This window comes from Ambystoma mexicanum, chromosome 6q (genome assembly GCF_040938575.1).
Source record: "Ambystoma mexicanum isolate Mex_15411 chromosome 6q, UKY_AmexF1_1, whole genome shotgun sequence".
In the NCBI taxonomy this organism is placed as follows: Eukaryota; Metazoa; Chordata; class Amphibia; order Caudata; family Ambystomatidae; genus Ambystoma; species Ambystoma mexicanum.
The window spans coordinates 662718569-662735751 of NC_090937.1; the positions used below are offsets into that span (position 1 = coordinate 662718569).

Sequence of the window (17183 nt, forward strand, 5' to 3'; positions counted from 1 at the left end):
CATGTGAAAATGTAACAAACTTTGCTGTCACACAGTACACAGTGTACAACACAAAGTCTGTAGTTAAAACTCTGATTACATGTTGCTCATTTGGTTCTGCCTAGTGTCACAAATAGGGAGGAGCAAAACAGACAAGCATAGATATGATCTTAACAGGTTTATTCTGTAGTTCAGAAGTAAAAGTAAGTATGTAAACCTTAACCCAAAATATGAGCGGGCCTACTCGGCCTCATGTTCCTTATTTCCTACTTTATGCCACCCAGAAAGAACTTTACAACCACCCTGAGGGTCCTCGCTGATAGGTATGTGGAGATATCCATCTGTGCTAATGGAGGATGGCCTACAGGATGAGTTTGCAACACAAAGGAGGGAAAAGTAAGCAAAACAGTGATAGGAATGAGAATTAACATACGTTTTCTGAATGGGGCTAGTCTAAAGGTCTAGTTTCAAAAACTCTTGAGTGTCTGCCTGGGACAGTGTTCCGCAAATCACTCAATCACAGGGTTATTTAAGTGTTCCAACAAATTCCTGTCCCAATAATGGGGTCTTTTCCTGGCTGTGTTCTTTATCTTGACCGTAACCCTTAACTTGGTCTTTACCTTTTGCTCTCTAATTTTCCTTGTCTTAGTCATGGATTATAGGACAAGGCAACAGCCTCACAACTGCTGCAGGGGCAGGTATTGGCAGCTGTTGCATGCTGAGGGTAGTTATTCTACACCTACTGCGATGTTTGGGGTAGGATTTACTTACTGTTACCTGGGATCTCCATATGTCAGCAAGGCTTCTTTATTTGGGCTGCTTGCCTCGCAACACTCATCACGGTCTAGGGTAGAGCCCCCAGCTGGCTGCACTCACTGTTTGCACACACATTTAGGGTCTGACCCCTGCCAGTCTCTGGCCCAAGGGTCTCTTGAATCCTCGCAACCCAGCGTATGCTTTCAACCTGGCTTCTCCTAAGCTCTCTCTCCACTCACTCAACCAACTCCCTGTCTCGCTCCTTGACTCTGGTTGACCTTCTTTGCTTTGCTAACATGGCTTCTGTGTTCTCCTGCTTTTCCTCATACCCCTCGTCTTTCTCTCGCTATTTGCTCTTCGTGACATTGCCAGCACAAGTTCTGCTCTCCTGGTTTTTGTTCGTAACTTTTTTCACTATACCGCTGCCATCTCACAGGAACTCTGTCCTATCAAAGACCACGTCAGTAGGTATGTACATCTTTTCCCACATCTGCTGATAGAGGGATTAAAATAATGAGGGACCTGTTCCATCTGCCAGTTTCCCCTTTAGTAGTGTACATCGTGATTGGCTTAGTTTAGTGGTGTCACCTCCGCGACTACAGTGTCCAGTGTTTGTGTTTCCCTGGAGTAGTTATGTGTCTCTTATGAATGAGGATTGACCCCCAGCTTGAGATGACAAATACTCTGACTGCCTTGTTGTAATCAAGCATCCTGAGCATGGCGGCCTGCAGACCCGGAGCGCCGGTTTCCCAGCATCCCTGGTGTTTCTCTGCTCTCTACCACTGCCACTGTGCAGAGTGCGCACTTTTGAGGCTTGTGATAATAGTGTCTGCAATATAATTTACAGAAATCAAACTAAATATTTGATGAGCAGGAGCTACAGCAGCGCCCGTGTATGGGGCATCACCTAGTAAGCAGCAGATAGAACAGGGGAACCAGCAACTAATACATAGCGTGGCACACATCTTGCTTCCGGACGAGATACTAACTATATCCTTTTGTCTATTATGAGTGACCCATTGTGCTTTAAATGTCTTGTAGGTGTGTCTGGATGTGTTTGTATGGACCCATTTGCCTGGGGAGTCGAGAGTTGCTACAGGTAGCTGTTGTAAGCTAATCGGCCCTTCAGGCACCAAGCAGGAGCTCCATCTCCTTTCCTCTGTACGTATGGGGTGTCAGCGGGAAGTGGATGGGACCAAAGCATGATATGAAGCAGAATATCTTGAACTGCATTTTTTTTTGTGGTTGTCGGTGCGCATGCATTGACTTCCACCGGATGCACCGGACTGGGTGGGAGCATGGGCAGAAGCTGCACTCCTTTTCTTTCTTTTCTGACACTTCCAAACGGATTTCATGTTTTCCTTCTTCCACATCTGTGCCTATCGAGCTTGCTAAGCTTTGTTAGATATAGCAAGGGCTTATTTACCTCTATAGTTATACCTTTGTTCCCTTGGACTACTAACGAAGTACTCTGCATGTGCATGTATAATTTTGTAAGATGAATAAAATGTTCCCAGCAAATTGACTTTTTTCACTGGATCAGGGGGGAGTTCTTTGACCCCTTACTCTCCTGACTCCCAGTTTTGTGGGGGCACCCTGCCCTAACCTAGGGCCAGCTATGGCACTGCTTTCACTAGCCTTTGGTCTGAGCTGCACATTTTTTCTTGGTAAATATCTTGTTCCTAACTGAGCCCAACTCAGAGAGGCCTTCGGATCCTATACATAAAAAACTCTTCTCCTCAGGGCCTGATGAGGCTGTTTACACACCCTTCAACTCCCCTGTTGAGGGCTACTTTGAGCTCCCTCTAATGGTAAATATCACTCACCATGCCCTAAGTTAGTCAGGGCACTGCCCTGCCTCTATTGAACCCTGGGTACCCACTATCAGTGTTCTTTCACATATTGCATGTGTGAGCATAAAGATGGCCTCCTCAGAGAAATCTTTTAGCATAGCAAGAAACCACCTTCAGCTTCGCAGAGCAATCCTCCTTCTGTGATGGATGATACAAGATTAGCAACTACCTTCACTGCTGGCACCCCGTTATAGACATATGAGAATGATTCTTCATCATCTTTCGACCCCATAATGACATCAATTTTTGATAACAGGTTCTTCTGGGTCCTGTAAGGAAGGCATGGTATCAAAGCAAGACAGACACAAGTGATCACAGTTCAAGGGTGTTTATTAAACTGTAAACTGGATGAGATAAATGCCCAATCTAAACCTAAATCTAAGATGGGGGCAAGCTTTGACCATCTCATTATAATAATGCAGTCCTAGTGTAGTCTAGTCAAATAAAAAGGGTCTATACTAAAAACTACTATTGCCAATCCTTACCGATATGGTACAAAATAGTATGGGATAATGTTCACAAGAAAGGAAGGAAGTGTTGACAAAATGATAAATCAGGATTTTATGGCTGGGGTCTCTCTTCCCTACATTTTTAGCATGGGACAAGGCAGGACTCTCCTGGGCAGCACACACCTGAGCTTCTTTGGCATGAGCTTACAGTTCCTTTTCTCTATATCAGGGCATTCTGTGCCCAAATCTCTTCTCATGCAAAGTCTCTTGCTTCAGAGGGCCTGATATGCCAAAAACAACAAAAGAAACATTCCTTCTGCTAACTTTACCTTACTCTTTACCCTAGGATGCCCCTCAGCAGGGCTCTGATCCTTCTTTCAGCGTCAGCCTCCCAAAACACTTGCTTTTTTAAACAGAGAGTTCCGAAGGGCAATCTCATCTCACTGGGCCACTCTGTTAGCCTATGGCAAGTGTGGGCTTCACAAAATCATAGTTCCCACAGCGTTTCCCTCCGCTGGGCACAAACGCCCGTTTCACAATTCCCTCAGTCGGGTTAAAAATTTCACAATCGTGAAAACTTCTGCAAATTATCAAGGACTTCCGATTGTACAAGGGGTTTGGCTTGACCCTTGAATGACCACCTTGCCACCTTACGCCGGCCTTCCCTATAGCCTCTTGGTACTTGTAGTTTCAATACTTTTGTAATTCCACATTCTCTTTGTTCAGGAGAGGGATACCAGCTGGAGACTTTTGAATAAGCGCACACATGGCACCGGACCACTCTATATCTGGTATCAAGTTCATTCACAAAAAATACCTCTGTCTATTATTCTTCTTAATATTGCCACTGCAACCTTAAGAGTAACATAGTTCGGTCCACTGTCGGGTTTTTCCGACTCACCGGCTGTGCCGAACTTGCTGGTGTTTCATTTGCTGCTGGAGTCAAGGGCGGTACCACGATGGCAACTACATCTCCCTGCCCTGGCTATCAGTGCGGGAGGGTTCTATGTACCGCCGACATCCGTCGCACCATTTGCAGCTGCGATTCCCGGTCTTGTGTTTCCTTTGTCGGAGGCTTCACAGGACTGGATTGAAAAGGGCAATGGCAACTCCCTCCTTGACGTCCTTTCAGGTCTCTCCCCCTTTCTCCTACGTTTGAAATGGCGTCCTGGCATAGCTGCTTCCTTGTGCATTCGTCCTTGCTCAGAGTGTGCTCTCATGCTACACCTTTTATCCCTATGGGGAAAGCAAAGGACAGTCAGGTGTGTGTAGTTGTCAGCAATTACCTGACTATGCCTTACCCTTGTGTTGGGACATGTCAGGTAAACAGCTCTGATATTAGTCTGTTGTCGCTCACGGTGTGAGAAAGGGTTTATGTTGGAAAAGCGGTTGATGGGTAGAGTTTCTAAGTATCCGACTGGGCAGGATGGGGGAAAAGGTGTCATAATAGAGGGGATACCGCGTCTCACCCGTCAGTGTCCCACTTCCGCTCCACGAAGAAGCCCCATCCAGGTGATCCTCTGCACTGGTCCACCCCCAAGAACTGGATCCAATAGCGATGGCTGTGTCCTGGCCACCTGGATGACAGATCCCCAGGGACTAGCGGGTGACACCCTTTCAGGTTTCTCACATACCCTTCCTCCAATGCTATGTAGCTGCATCTGTTTCATGGGGGTACTGGGAAAGGAAATCTACATTCCCGTGGTCCTTACCTTTTCAGTGTTCCAAGGTGAAACAGTAGGGTTGCAGGTCTAGAAACCATTGCATGACACAAGGGTTGGAGTCTTTGCATTGGCTAATCCAAACTAGGGGAGAATGGTCCGTGACGAGTGTGAACTTCCTTCCTAAGAGGTAGTTTCTAAGGTGGATAATGGCCCACTTGATAGCCAACGCCTCTAGTTCCAGCACAGAGTACTTGTTTTCATGTGGGAAAAGCTTGCGACTTGTAAACAAGATGGGATGTTCTAATCCGTCGCAAACCTGAGATAGGACTGCTCCTATCCCTGTAAGCGAGGCGTCTGTTTGCAGTTTGAACTCTTTAGAGAAATCTATTACCTTTTAGGATTGGGTTCTGGCACAGAGTTTGTTTTAAGGTGTTATAACATATATTATCCTTATCCGTCCAGTGACGTTTTTGAAGTTCGGCGTTCTTATCAGTCAGCCTGGCTGTTTTGACTGAAAAGTTTGGGATAAACCTACGGTAATATCCTATTAGCCCTAGAAAGACTCTAAGATCTCTTCGTTTTGGGTGTTCGTGGATCTAGGACGGATTTCACTTTCTCATTTTGAGGCTGTACGTTCCCATTCCCTACAAAGAAGCCGAGGTATTTCAGATGGATTAGCAGTTAGGCCGGCCTCTCTGAGGACTTTCCTAATAGTATAAAGATGGAAAAGATGGTCCTCCCAGGTTTTACTATAAATGACGATATCGTCAGTATAAGCTCCACAGAAATCGGAATCGGAATAGGGTTGCAAGATTTTATCCATGAGGTGTTGGAAAGTGGCTCGTGCGCCATGTAAGCTGAAAAGGAGGATTTTGAATTGAAACAGTCTTGAGGTCGGGGGGTGTTGAAAAAGCAGTTTTCTCCTTATCTGGCCCATATACTGGGACTTGTCATTACCCTTTTGTTAAGTCTAAGGTGGATCAAAAGGTGGCTGCTCTGAGTTTATCAATTAGGTCATTGATGCGTGGCATGGTGGTAGGCATCGAAGTCAGAAATTGCATTAACTTGACAGAAGTCTATGCAAAATCTCCAGGAACAGTCAGGTTTAGGGACCAACACAATAGGGGAGGACCATGGGCTCGAAGGCTTGATAATATTTGCTTTCAACATTTTATTTGCCTCCTCAACTAGTATCTGTTTACAGATTTTCAGGAGTCTATACGGTTTCAAATGAAACACTTTTGCCTTAGGTGTTCTAATGTAGTGCTAGGTGCCCTTTACTCTTCCTGGTTTTTCTGAAAATACATCGGGAAATGATGTAATTACATCTTTTAGATCTTCTTGTTGTTGAACAGATAGCTCTAGAGGAATTCATTCAAAGCTGTCTATTTCTTCTGGAACCAAACAGGATAGTACTTTGGCATGGGTGACTGACTGGTTCTCTTTCCACTCTTTTAAGAGATTTGTGTTATATAAATGCACCTTCTGTTTACTGGCCGTTTGTGCTACTTTATAAGTACAGGCTCCCGTTTGTTCTAATATTTCATAGGCCCTATGCCACTTGGAGACAAGCTTGTTTTCTGAGGTGGGTAAGAGGACCAGTACTTTCTGTCCTATTGAAAACAGTCTTAAGCTTGACTTCCTATCATTTTTGTTGACTCTGGGCTTTTTCCATATGAGTACAGACTAGATCTCGAAACAAGTCTCATATGTTCTCGCATTTCTAATAGCGGTTTGCAAGGTGGGAAAGGGCGCCTCTTCTCGTTCTTTGCAGGTTTCCCGTAGCTTGTCCAGGACATCTCTAGGCTCTCTGCCATAAAGTAGTTCGAAAGGAGAGAATCCTGTGGAAGGCTGAGGGGTTTTCCTTACTGCAAATAGTGCCCAAGGGATCATTTGTCCCAGTCTTTCCCATCCTTATCTACTAATTTCTGTAGGATTAATTTTAATTTGAATGGACTCCACACTCTCCTTCTCTCCTCACATCTCTGACATCTCTAAGAAGTCACACTACCAACTGCACCCCCTCAGAGATATTCTCCCTTTCCTCTCCTTCCCCCAGAAGCTCACCTTCTCCAGAGCTCTGGTTCTCTCTAGGCTGGACTATTGCAACAGCCTCTTTCTAAATCTGCCTGCTTCTACTCTCCGCCCTCTGCAACTTATCCAGAACAGGACTGCGAGACTTGTCCTTGGCCTCAAGCCCAGGGATCGTATCTCTCCAGGACTGGAATCTCTGCATTCGCTCCCAGTGGCTGCAAGGATTAGGTTCAAGACCCTATGCATCATCCACAAGGCTTTCGGGAGCCTGGGGCCTCAATACCTCCAACTCTCTCTTCCTAAATATCTTCCTTCTCAAGCTCTTCGCTCATCAGCCTCCACCTCCCTCAGGGTCAGTCGCTTTTCCAAGCAACGAGTTGGTGGGAGATCTCTTTCCTTGGCTGGGGTCTCCCTCTGGAACAGCCTCCCTGCCTCCCTTAAACTGGAGGAGAACCATCTCCGGTTCCGGAAGCTCCTCAAAACCTTTCTCTTTGCTTCTGCTTTTTCTCCTGCCCTCCTCTGCTGAACTCCTAGTTGTAACTGGAACTGCACTGGCTACCCGGACACCCTCTGATCTCGGGACCAGGTCCTTCCCCGCCAGCGTTTTACACCTGCACTGCCCACCTAGCAACCCCCGCACTTGGGGACTGTCTCTGTATCCCTACAGTCCGCCTCCCAACCCTTGACACCTGATGTCTGAACTTACCATGCACTTGCCACATGCTGGCCGCTACTTACTTATTGCTATCATCTTTGCCATGTACTGCACTGTCCCTGCCCCTTCCCATGCACTTGCGTGATCTGATTGACACCTGGCCTAGTAGGATTGTTGTCCGTCCTCCCTTTGTTCCCCTCCCTTGCCTCGTAGTACCTTGAAACACTTGTGTATAGTCGCATTATGAATGCCATATCATATTAAGTGTTTTATTGAATCTTTCTACCATGCCATCGGTTTGGGGATGGTACACAGAGGTTCGTAAGGTGGTAATATGTAGCAGCTCTTTGACTTCTGCCATAAGCTTGCTCATAAAATTTGAACCTTGAACGGTTAGTATTTCTTTGGGAAAGCCGACCCTGGAAAAAATACGGTAAGAGGTGTTAAAGGATTTGTTATGTGGTATTGTTTCGCATCAGGAATGCTTCGGGGTATCTGGTGGCATAGTCAACAATCCCAATGACATATTTGTTGCCTAATGTGGATGTTTCCAAAGGTCCAATAATGTCATCCCAATGCTGGATCATTTCACTGGGCGAAGGCTAGGTCGGGATAGATAGTAGGCTCTTCTTCCTTCCTTTCTTCGAAGTTAACCGGTTTATCTGCTTCCCCAAAGCCTAATGTACCTCTTTCTGTTTTGTCTGGTTCACTTTCTTAAACTGAGGAAATAGAGCCCTTTCCATAATTCCTTGAGCAATTTCATCCTGACGACGTACTTCAAATAGGATTTCATCATTCTTTAAGAGTACCTTTACGTCTCCCCGGAAGTCAGGATCGATGACGCTTGCTAAAATGTCTGTACCGTACTTCCACGCTAGGCCAGATTATGGGGCCAACCTTATGTAACAGCCCAGAGGGGGTATCAAAACCAAATCGGTAGGAATCATTTCTCTTTTCCCAGCTACAGATATCGAAACCTATCGATTATTTCATGGCAACAGAGGGGCTAGAAGCTTTGAGAACATTTTTGAAATTGTAGGGTTCCCCAATTAGTTTCAGTTGAGTCAGATCCCACCGCTGACACCATATGTAAGGGAAGGCATGGTATCAAAGCAAGACGGACACAAGGGATCACAGTTCTAGGGTGTTTATTAAACTGTAAAATGGATGGGATAAATGCCTAATCTAAACCTACGACGATCAAATCATAATAGTACAGTCCTAGTGGAGTCTAGTCAAATAAAAAGGGCCTATACTAAAAAAAACAATTGCCAATCCTTATCGCTATGCTACAAAATAGTGTGGGATAATGTTCACAGGAAAAGAAAGAAGTGTTCACAAAATTAGGGCGGGGGCGTGGCAGGATCCTTCATGACCTGCGAGCAAAACAAGCTGATCTCCGGCATACATGCCGGATAAGTAGAGAACTGGTAGCGGAACACACCAGGAGTGGCCAGCTGTGCGAAAGGGAGTGGAATCTCATCAGTTCGCACTGGGTGAGGCTCAGAACAGTGTGCCTGTGGAAGGCGTCGAGATGTAAAATGGTGGCTGCGCTGTGACAAACGACGGCAGCAAGACAACCCAGACGTGTTGTCCAGCAGAGATCCAGTGCTGCGCAGCTGGACTGAGGAGAAGCGGTGAAGGACGGCCGGCGCAGAAGTGCACCATATTGGATAAAGGAGGTACGCGTTGGGGAGGAAACCAGCAAGATACCCCTGCTGGAGAGTGAGCAGCCAGCAGAGCCCGGCCCCGCAGGCTAAAAAAAAGCATGGGATGCGTCACCCACCGGCCCCTGCGGTCTGTCTACACACCAGGAGAGACCGGGGAGCGGGGACTCGTACTGTGAGCCCGGGTGGGCGTGATATCTGCAAGCTGTAATCTGTGCCCTGCGGCCCGCAGGCTATGCTGCAGCTGACCCCCAGCCCCGCCCTACATGCACCAAGCATCAGAAGAGAGAGAAGGAAGCCAGCAGCCTCCATGGGAAGCACCAGAGCTTGGCGGTGATTGCTAGGAAAAGCCTGAGGGCTTTGGTGCTCCTTAAGGAGCGGTCTTAATACATTCAAGAACTGACTTCGACTGACCCCCACAATCAGGAGGCCCTAGGGGACGGACTGGGGCATCAATTTGGCAAGTGAGAATGAAGGCTGCACATTCAGAAATTCACATAATATCAAGAGATTAAGGAGCTTGGGAGTTTGCCCATCTTTCATCACACTGCTGCCTGCCAGGCCAGCTGCTGAGGCCATATATCCAGTGGCACACTGGGGCTGTGAGGGGGGACGGTTAAGGCATAAGAATCAGATGCAAGAGGACAAGCAGAGGGCAGTTGAGCCGGAGTAAAGAAAGGGCGCATCAACACCCCCCCCGAACGTGGATACGTGCCTTATAAGTAAGCCCCCCACTTGGAGCCTGGGAAAACTGTACCCTCCAGCTGCGCCTGGGACTACGTCTAGGTATCCAAAAACAAATCGCTGCCTGCTACTAAATAGGCATGCAGACTGATGCCTTCCAAAGTGGCCAAATCGAAAGGGGGCCAGTCGACACTGGATAGTTAGGCCAGGGCCACCCAACAGACTCCTCGGGGTAATATGGACCAGGCACGGGCCAAAGAGGGCGAGGCCATGGAACTACATAATCAAGTACTTCAAGTTATAGTGGATTTGACAGCCACACTTGGGACGCAAATATTGGCAGTGCAGAAAGATGCCGGGATGCTGTGCCAAGATGTGCATAGCCTGGCAGAGCACACAACTGCGTTGGAAACACAAACAAGAGAGAATATGGAGGAGATCTGAGAGACACACACCAACGTCCATGTCTTGCAACTGAAGGTCCGCTTGCTGGAAAATCGGGTCGATGAGGCAGAGGGGTTGGCTCAAAGAAACATATGTATAGTTGGCCTTCCAAAGGGGGAAGAAGGCACGGACCCTACCTCCTACATTGAGAACATGCAACTCCAGGAAATTGAGCCCAGGAACCTCATGCAGGGATTCACCATTGAGAGGGTTCACAGAGCACTGACCAGACGCCTGCCTCCTGGAGCGCCTCCCAGACCGATAAACGCAAAGGTCCTGAACTATAAGGACAGGGAGAGAGGATGCTAGCCTTCTCCAGACAAGGGGTGATACTGAAGAGAGCGTCGGCCGACCTGGCAGTATATCCCGACTACACCCTCCAGGTGCAAAAAAATAGAGCACAATTCTTTGTGGCCACAGCTAGGCTCTGTCCAGCGGGGCTGAAATATATGCTGATCTTTCTAGCCAGCCTGAAAATCATAAATAAAAACAGGGCCCTGTTCTTTGACCGCCCAGAAGAGGCACAAGCATGGATGGACGGGGAAAAGATTGGCCCGGGCGTGGAAGATGGAGCGGATGATTGTGAGAGACATAAGGGAAGCCAGAAGTAGCCGGAGCCCGGAGGGGCTGGAGGATAGACCAGATGGGTGGATGGCTCTTTTAGCTGGTACGGTTTTTTTTTAAGACTGTTTGGTACTAAGAGAAAAAGAGCCCATGTGAATGGGGCGGTTCTTTACTTAGAGGAGACTCATAGAATTTAAGCTTTACAAGCATGGAAGCCTATTTACATGGCAGGGAATGATGGCCAAAGCCTTGCATTGCTGGAATGAGACCAGATCTATGGCTGGGGTTGCCACTCCTTCCGAGTTTCATTCATTAAGGGCACTTGTTATGTGCTCACCCGCTGTGTCCTAAACCCTGGTAGGCTGACTGGCGGAGAACACGAAAAGTGGACATGCCCGACCGAGGATTAGGACGCTGGGCTATTGTTTGGGGAGTAACAAAGGGTTGGGTTTTGCCTGAATACAGAGTGTCAAGAAATAGTAGTATGGTGATTTTGTTTTGACCACCACATACGAAGAATGGGGAAGCATCTGAACAGGAGCATGTGCCTATGGGTGGGACTGTAAATGTAATTACATGAAACGTAATGGGACTAAATGCTTATGAAGTGGGAAAATGGAAAAACAGACTCCCCTCTTTCCCCTCTCGCGCCTGGCCTAAAGGTTCACGGCCCAAGCACCCGCCACGAGAAGAGTTTGCCCATCTACCAGACGACCAGACACCCTGGTACAGGAACATACCGATGTGTCCATCTGCCTGCCCAGCAGCTCGCCCTGCCCATGCCGATGCCTGCGGCATACATCAACTAGACTAAAACCTATACGTCGTTGGAGATGCCATGACGACCTAGCCAACGGATAGCACTCCTGTGCCAACATACACACTGGACACTCCCGCACCAATCTACATGAAGAATATACTCAGTGCTATGACGTAGGCGACAGACATACTCACGGACGTGCATCTTTATTATTTTTCACCTAGGTTCTCAAAATGCAGAAACGCAAGACGCACCATGAACTCATCTAAAGAGCTCGCTTACGCTTCTCCTACACTTAGATGCCATAATGAGAAATATAACGAAGACGATACTGGTCATAAGACAATATGAGACTATAACCTAAAGCGCCTGTGCACCAGACGGTTCCACCTATATACTAGGCCTGAGTAGGCCGCAAGCAAGAGCTCCCGTGGACGTTAACAGAACAAGAGTCAGGTTGCTGATCCTGCAGAATGAGCCTGGGGAAAGCAGACAGCCAAGGTCGTAATGTTGCAAACCCACATTCCAAAAGCAGACCATCAAGGGCACGATGTTGCAACTTCGCACGCTGTGCACCAACATTAAAGTCGCACCTGCAATTAAACCAGGCACACAGTGGAAAAACAATATTAATTGTGCAGAATTCTGCCTCAAACACGGTCCCATCCCACGTGACCAAGCCGAACCTGACGAGATGCCAAGCCCAGGAGGAAGGAGGCGTCTGGATCCCTCGTTACAAGACACAGTCAGATACACTTGAAAGGATCAATGGACATCTGCAACGGTGGGAGTAGTCGGCCGTCTAGCTCACGAATAAGTCTTCACATTGTCTGCATGTACCAATAGTGAAACATTGTTGCAAATTGCAGGTACACCGAGAGCTGGGAACAGCGATGGTCCCAGGCTGGGAAGCTCACGGGCGCACCAATCAGAACATGGGGCTCTTATCACTGACGCCATTAACATCAACCAATCATTAGGAGTCTTCATGTAACAATTCTCATGTATCTAATTGTAGGGACAACCCAGATATATCACCTGACTAACCCTCAGCCACTCCTATTATTCTCTATATGTATGCTATACTAACCCTACCACTCGAGCAACCAATTAAGAGTGGTGATAGGTTTTTTGTTAATCTTCTAGAGTGACGCGGGTAGCGCGTCATACTACAGTAAAAAGGGCCTGCGAGCCCCACGATTGTGTGTCAGGTCAGACGCGTATGATCCTTGACCCATCCCTGCCGTTTGTGTTTAATAAACAGCAGAGTCACATTGCTTCTTGTGTGTGTCTCATACTCTATCTCCTTTGGGATATACGGGAGGAGTTGGGGCCTCCCTGCCCGGAGGTCTGCGGACAGCCCGGCCGACCCCGGCAGAATTTCCCCCCGACAAGTATGTCAAAAGACATTAGTCTTTACATACTTGAAGAGATGTAAGGTGGATATTGCCTTGCTGCAGGAAACCCATCTCGCGACCGAAAAACAAACACTGTTAGGGAACAAATGGATGGGGCGAGTATTTGGTTCCCTGTATTCCGCCTTTGCCAGAGGGGTCCTGATTTTGGTAGCAACTGCAGTGCCCTTTGTGGTCACCCAAGTTAAAACGGACAAGGAGGGTAGGATGGTGATGGTGCAGGACCTCCTTGAGTAGGTGGACGTTTGCCTGGTCAATACGTATGCTCCTAATCATAATGCTGCTGCGTTCTTCCGTTCACTATATCATCGGCTTGGCCCATACAGAGATGGCAACAGCATATGGGGGGTATTTTAATTGCACGCTGAACCCGTCTTTAGATAGATCTGCCTCTAAATACGATCACCCGTCTCCGCCGGCCAGAACATTACAGACGCTCTTAGAATAATTTGCCCTGGTGGATGTTTGGAGAGTATTCCACCCAAACACTAGACACTATTTGCACCACTCAGTGCCGCACTCTGTGTACACACAAATAGATTAGGGGCGCAAGCTTGCAAACCTTTTTACGTGCGCACAATGCAAAGGTAGAGTTCTGTCTGATCATGCCCCACTCAGCCTACAGTGGCAATATGAGCCCTGATACCGACGTGGAGACTCGGGTGCGAATCCCTGAGATCCTCCTTTTCGAGATTGCTTAAAACATGCAATCACAGATTGTCACACACAACGTAGGGAGCGTATCTAGTGCAGGCGCCTTTTTGGGAGGCTTTAACGGTAGTGATCAGGGGAGTAGCAGTGGCAGGGTCTTGTGGTGTCCAGTCAACAGTTAGTAAAGAATTGACCTCTGCAGAGGAACGCTGAGGAAATTGGAACAGTCCTGAGGGAGGCTCCCAGGCGAGGCGGCAGGGGTTATGGAGCTCCAACAGGAATGCATGGATTGATGGGAGAGGTTGGGCAAGCACAACTACGCCAAATACATGGAGAGGCAGCACAATGAGGGGGATAAACCAATACGACTGCTAGCATGGCTGTATAAGAACGAAGAGAAACCTGGCCCTATCCACTCGATACGCAGAAGACTAGGAGAAGTGTGCCACACTCGGGTCAGGGTGAATGTGGTGTTTCAGGAGTTCTACCAGGAGAGGCCCCGGATCCTGCTATACCACCTGGAGGAGGTGATAGGTGAGATAGCAGTCCATAGACTAAGGCGGGAAGCGAGGGAAGGGCTTGAGGAGCCGATCCCCCTAGAAGATTTACAAAGCACGATTACAGCTTTACCGACTGGAAGGTCCCGGGATCAGATGGGCTGCCGAGCACATTTTATAAGGCATATGCACAGAACTCGCCCCGCCCTTAATCAACACATTCACAGAATCTTATGAGGCAGGCATTCTCCCACTTAGGGCCTCATCACGAGTTGGCCGGTAACGCCGGTGGTATTACCGCCGCTGCTAATAGCCCTACCGCCAAACCCCCCAGCGCTATTAGTGCTGGATCATGGGTTTGGCAGAACGGTTAGTGCCCATTTCCCATTGGGCCCATTCGGGAATTCCTCATTCCCCATTGGGATCAATGGGGAATTTTCACGCTATTACTGCTGGCGGATTTCCCGCCCGCGGTAATAGTGCCGAACATCGGCAAATTTTCAGCGGATTTACCCCCAGCGCGAATTTGGGGGGAAATCAGCCAAGGCCATGATTTGGCGGAGCCTTAAATGCGGTGGTAATAGTTACTGCCGCATTTAAGAGTTACCACCAAACTCGTGATGAGGCCCTTAGTCTGAGGGAATCCATTATTATACCACTTCTTAAACCACACAAGCCCCCAACGGAGTGTATCTCATATAGGCCCCTCTCAGTGCTCAATCAGGACAACAAGATATTGACGTCTATGCTAGCAAATAAGACAAAGCGAGTGATACACACCCTGATACACCCGGATGAAACTGGCTTACCTGCGGGCCGCAACATGGCCTGGAACTTGAGGAGGTTACATCACGTGATGGACAGCACGGCATCTTGGGAGACTCCAGGAGTCATAGCTATGCTGGACGTGGTGAAGGCGTTTGATTCCGTAAGATGGGACTGGCTTTATGCGGTCCTCCGGAGGTTTGGGTTTGGACAAGCGTATATTTGGTGTCCAACTGGTGTATACTTGACAAATGGCAAGGGTGAAGACCGACAGGTGCATCTCGATGGCATGGGAACTGGAGAAAGGAACAGAACAAGGCTGTGCTTCCTAGCCATAGAACCCATAGCACAGTACCTTAGGGCAGAATATATAGAGGCAGGTATAGAGATAGATTGGGCCAGACACTTGATATCGCTGTATGCTGATGATACGTCGCTATACATTCAGAATCCTGAATATAATCTGGAGATATTACTGCAGACTTTAGCGCTATTCACAAATATGTCTTGTATAACCATCGGCGCAGACAAATCAGCCCTGTTTCCAATAGCAGGGTGGCACAGTACGGAACTGAAGGCGCTGCCTGTGCTGTCCCTGCTTTGGAAAACACCCAGGTTTAGGTACCTGGGGGTCAATGTATACCATGAGCCAGAGAAAGAACACAAACACAACACGCTAAACACCCTAGTGGGCATCAGAAGCTCAAAGAAGTTCTGGGCTAAGCTGCCACCATCAATGATGGGGAGGGAAGTCCTGCTGAAAATGGTGGTACTCCCTAGACTATTACACTTCTTCGTAAATGTCCCGTTCTATATATCGAAATCCTTCTTTAATACACTAGACAGCATTTGTAGAGGCTTTCTATGGCTAAATCCAAGTAATCGTATAGTGTTGTCAACACTCCACATGCCATATGAGGAGGGAAGCATTTGGATCCCAAACTTTAAGCTCTATTACATAGCGGGGCAGCTGCAATTTGTGGTGGACTGGCTGGCAGATGATCTCGCGCCAGACAGACAAATTTTGCAACCCATCGGGGCATGCCACTATCGAAAGGAATTAATATGGCTTTGCAAGCCCCTCCACTCCCCGGCAGGGGTAATGGTCGCATTTAGTGTCCCTGGGGGTGAAAATGTGGGAGAAAGCACTTGCAACGGTGGGTATACCAGCACAGTGGGAATTACATGGGGTGGCCACACTACGGGACTTATTGCACAACGCCTCCTTCATACCCTTTGCAGAGTTGGCGGAACAGACAGGATTGCATACAGGCCAATGTTTATTTTATTTTCAAATTTGTTTATTGGCATTTGTTATCTTACAGTAAAACTTCTCGGCCTGCATTCAATAGCAGGTATAGTGATACTTGCTTAATAAACAGTAACATTTTTTTATAAAGTAACGTAACAACATTTAACTGTCTCCTTGTTTCAACTTCTTTGTTCAAAAGTCTTGGCAAACATTATGGTGGGATATCGGGAGCAGTGGGCGAGGGGGGCTCCAAGTTTCAGGGGCTGGGCGTGATCTGTGTATGTCTCTGCCATGGGTGTTGTGTTCCTGCGACGCGGTGTGGTCGGGTGCTTTTCCATTCATGGGGGTTTATCATCTGGGGAGGAAAGCATGCTAATGGTTATTTCCTTCCATGCCTCCAAGGTAGAGCTTGATTCGTCAGTTGACCTGTTGACGCTGTCCTCCCATGCTCTTGTTTCCGAGTAAATCCACCTGTCTAGTTCATTACGCCATGCCTTATGATTCGGGCCTGCAGGTTTTTTCCAGGCCATGGCAATTTGTCTTTTGGCCAGTATACAGGTCAAGTCCTTGAGTTTCACCCAGTGCTTGAGTTTGGCTTGCCTGGGGTGTGTTCCCAGAAGGCACTCCTCGGGGGACCACTTGTAGTTGGGGGAACCCGCTTTTTCAAAGGTCTGTTTTATTTTCATCCATAGGGATTGTGATTTGTTGCACTCCCAGAACATGTGAAGTAGATCTGCCCCGTCTGCGTTGCACCATGGGCAGTGAGCTTCCTTTTGTTTGTTAATTGTCGCTAGCCTGCAGGGGGTCAGATATGTCCGATGTAGCACGCTCAGTTGTATAAATCGGAATCTGTGGTTTCTGGACACAGCTTTGGGGTATGCTAGTGCTCTGTTCCATTCACCTTCTGAGAGTTCCTGTCTCAGATCTGTTTCCCATCTCTTTTTCATTGTCTCACTTTTTGGGTTGGGTATGTCGCTGAGGTGGCTGTATACCTGAGAGACCGCTCTCTGTCCCTCTCCCAGGTTATATAACAACGTTATAAGAGGGGCTGACTCTGGTTCCTCTGGCCAAACGTCCCATTTTTCCTTAGCCGT

The 17183-nt window shown here is 47.8% G+C and overlaps 1 protein-coding gene across 4 annotated transcripts in view; it reads left to right on the plus strand.

Annotated features, from left to right (window-relative positions):
- BBS7 (Bardet-Biedl syndrome 7) overlaps positions 1 to 17183 on the plus strand; it is a 1458886-nt gene that overhangs the window by 617291 nt on the left and 824412 nt on the right. The window lies entirely within an intron of this gene.